The 4,296-nt window shown below is 31.4% G+C and overlaps 1 long non-coding RNA gene across 1 annotated transcript; it reads left to right on the forward strand.

The window, feature by feature from the left end:
* Window positions 1-2,039: 2,039 nt before the first annotated feature.
* LOC140817705 (uncharacterized) lies at window positions 2,040-3,203 on the forward strand. Its single transcript, XR_012114871.1, has 3 exons — window positions 2,040-2,324; window positions 2,441-2,462; window positions 2,553-3,203. It is a non-coding gene; the product is annotated as an uncharacterized lncRNA (long non-coding RNA).
* The last annotated feature ends 1,093 nt before the right edge of the window (window positions 3,204-4,296 follow it).

The raw sequence follows: 4,296 nt of genomic DNA on the forward strand, positions 1-4,296 counted from the left end.
AAAAATGATGAGAGTGTAGATGGTTGAATGTTGTTAGGAATTTTCTTCTAAGTTTTTATAGCTACATTGCCAGGAAATTTTTGTAACTGTAGTTTACATTTTGTACACAATCTTACATAGATAATTTTATAATTTTTTTAATCTGAAGGAATCATTTGATTGGTTATCTATCAAGGGGTTAGAGTTTGAGAATTCGATTTTTAGCTTTGAAAAATGATGAGAGTGGAGATGGTTGAATGTGGTTAGGAATTTTCTTCTAAGTTTTTGCAGCTACATTGCCATGAAATTTTTGTGACTGTAGTTTATAATTTTTACACAATCTTACATTGTCAATTTTATAATTTTTTTTAATATGAAGGAATCCTTTGATTGGTTAGTTATCAAGGGGTTAGAGTTTGAGAATTAGATATTTAGCTTTGAAAAATTATGAGAGTGAAGATGATTGAATGTTAGGAATTTTTTTTTAAGTTTTTTACAAAAACTCATACTGGAACTCGACCCTACTATTGCATTGAATTTACCCAAACCTGCTTTTTTTTTTGTCTGAAATGCAATACGTTTAGAAAAAATAAATCCTCATTAGAATTATCATTGTTATTATTTTCTAAAAAAATGATTTTGTTCTATATTGACAGTAATTTTAAATGAATTTTGTTGACTCACCTTTCACATTATGGTATTCGCGAGGATAATATAAGCGACTTCAATATTTTAGATGCTTATTTGTCTCCTATTAGAGCTCAAAAATCTACACACGGTTGCTTAACTGTTGCCACGGCTGCTTGCTTGGAAATGACACTAAGAATACTTCGTATACAAGTTCCTTGTTGGGACAAGGTATACTTTTTGGATGTACGTGATACCATGGACCGACTATTCCAAATATACCCTGCTACTAAATCTAGAGGAACATGTTCAATGAAGGACATTGTATCATTTTTCACCCACTATAGCTTTAGAGTGACGAGTTTATACAAGCAGCCTCCTGCAATCGACGAGCTTGTGAATTTTGACGATGAGGTAAACTTTTATATTAAATTATAATATTTTAAACATTTTTATAATAAATTGTGTTTGTCTTATAGGCATTAAGATGTAAAATACACGAGCACTCAATATTAGATCAAAACGAAGTCCTCAAGCATCTAGAAACATTTCCCATCATCGCCTGTGTTTTTTCTTATGCTTCTATGTTGAAATGTACTCATGTATGCTTCTTATTAATTTGTATATTCCACTCAAGAAACCTGGAAAATTATTCAAAAATCGATCTTCTTGTACATGTTAATTAGCAGACACTTTATTATCGATTGAATGAATTTATCATAACTAACATACGAATTAATATAACATTAGATTTCAAGAAAATAAATCAACACACATCATTCACGTGGTTCGGTTTTATTGAACCTATATTCACACGTGCCTATAGCAAGAAGAATAATCAACTATGAACTTTTAGAAAGGAGTTTCAATTGGTTTTTTTAATCCAACTAGCTTTCATGTATGTATATGAGTCAACATGTGTAGTCTTAATTGCCACAATTCCCTAACAATACATCTAAGCACCTCTATAAGTCTTTTTTACTTCCTGAATGTTGAACTCCTTATCTTCATAGCGTCTCGCAAGTTCCCAAGGAACAACTATCAACAAACTTCATCTTGGTTATATTTTACTCTCATTCGGAAGTAGTTTCTAAAATTATTTTTCCCTTACTGAACTCCTTATCTTCACGGTGTCACAAGTTCTTTAAACAAAGACCAATTATCAACACTTATATATATATATATATATATATATATATATATATATATATATATATATATATATATATATATATATATATATATATATATATATATATATATATATATATATATATATATAGATGGCCTACTATTGATGAGAAAATGGACAGAGATTGTATAATGGACCAACATGTTGTTTCGGTCATTGAGAGCATGAAACTTCATACGAGTAGTGGAACTCAAACATATATGATCGTCCAAAACAGCTGGAGGGATACTCGTGGATTTTCTAGATATATATTATTACCATTTGACTGTTGTGATATATTTACCATCTTTCTGATGCTACAAATAGATCCAGAAAAATTTCCTTACGGAAAAATGAAGGTATTTACAGTTTTTGTTTCCAATAACTGAATTTAATTTAAAATGTTTATAAGTATTTTATTTTTATTTTAACATAACTTGTATGTTTTGTATTTAGAATGGAACAATACAATTTGTGGAAAGACGTCTTCGCAAATGTGGGAAGTTTGGAAAGGAGGAGACTTGTCATCCTTCAGTATGTCAAACAGGTATAAGACTTTATCCTAATTTGCTTTTATTAACGTAAAAAGTCAGGATGTTGATTTTTCTAGTCTGGTGACAACATTATGGATTTGGATCTCTGATGATGATTTTGTCTTTTCAGAATATTCCCTCTTTCGTACACTGTAAGTCTTCAGACGCTATTATTTAATAGGTTCACCTTGATATTTACTTTTTTTTGTCATTGTTGAGCATTTTTATATTAATTCTTGAAGATGGTGAAATCGTTAAAAAGACATCGAAGGGCCTTCACAAAGCGGACAATTTCACAAGTGAGTTGGACCGTTACATTTGAAGGTCTTTAGGTGAAATCCCACATCGCCAAACCACGAGAGAGATGTTGAGCATTTAAATGGGTGTGTAGTAACCCTTTGTGACGTGTTTTAAATCCGTGAGACCTTGGGCCAACACAGACAATTTCACAAGTGGACTGGACCGTTGCATTTTGTATCGGAGCAACTCCTAGTGGGTTTGGGATGGTGGGGCAAATCTCAGCGAGGACGCTGAGTCTCGAAAGGGTGGGGCGAAGGCCTTTAGGCAAAATCCAACATCGTCAAACCACGGGAGAGATGCTGGACATTTAAATGGGCGTGTAGCAACCCCTTATGACGCAGTTTAAATATGTGAGTCCCTGAATCAAAGCGGAATTTTCACAAGTGGACTAGGCCGTTAAACTATGTGTTTTAGCATCGTGAGGATTCAACTGGATATGAGGATTCAACATAGACAATTTTATAATTTTTTTAATCTGAAAGAATCCTTTGATTGGTTAGCTATTAATGGATTAGAGTTTGAGAATTCGATTTTTAACTTTGAAAAATGATGAGATTGAAGATGGTTGAATGTTGCTAATATTTTCTTCTAAGTTTTTACAGCTACATTGCCAGAATATTTTTGTGACTGTAGTTTACATTTTTTTACACAATCTTACATAGATAATTTTATAATATTTTTAGTCTGAATGAATCCTTTGATTGGTTAGCTATCAGGGGTCAGAGTTTGCGAATTCGATTTTTAACTTTGAAAAATAATGAGAGTGGAGATGGTTGAGTGTGGTTAGGAATTTTCTTCTAAGTTTTTACAGCTACATTGCAAGGAAATTTTTGTGACTGTAGTTTAAATTTTTTACACAATCTTACATAGACAATTTTATAATTTTTTAATCTGAATGAATCATTTGATTGGTTAGCTATCAAGGGGTTAGAGTTTGAGAATTTTATTTTTAGGTTTGAAAAATGGTGAGAGTGGAGTGGTTGAATGTGGTTAGGAATTTTCTTCTAAGTTTTTACATCTACATTGCCAAGAAATTTTTGTGACTGTAGTTTACATTTTTTACACAATCTTACATAGATTACATAGACAATTTTAAAATTTTTTTAATATAAAAGAATCATTTGATTGGTTAGCTATCAAGGGGTTAGAGTTTGAGAATTCGATTTTTAGCTTTGAAAAATCATGAGAGTGGAGATGGTTGAATGTGATTAGTAATTTTCTTCTTAGTTTTTACAAAAACTCATACTAGAACTCGACCCTACTATTGCATTGAATTCACCCAAACCTAACTTTTTTGTTTGAAAAGCAATATATTTGGAAAAAATAAAATATCACGTTGATCCTTTTTATCATATCATCATTAGAATTATCATTGTTATTATTTTCTAAAAAATTATTTTGTTCTATATTGACAGTAATTTTAAAGGAATTTCTGTTGACTCACATTTCACATCATGGTATTCGCGAGGATAATATAAACGACTTCAATATTTTAGATGCTTATCTGTCTCCTATAAGAGAGCTCAAAAATCTACAAACGGTTGCTTATCTGTTGTCACGACTGCTTGTCTGGAAATGACACTAAGAATACTTCGTATACAAGTTCCTTGTTGGGACAAGGTATACTTTTTGGATGTACGTGATGCCATGGACCGACTATTCCAAATATACCCTGCTACTAATAAG

Source organism: Primulina eburnea, chromosome 17, assembly GCF_022965805.1.
Source record: "Primulina eburnea isolate SZY01 chromosome 17, ASM2296580v1, whole genome shotgun sequence".
Taxonomy (NCBI): Eukaryota; Viridiplantae; Streptophyta; class Magnoliopsida; order Lamiales; family Gesneriaceae; genus Primulina; species Primulina eburnea.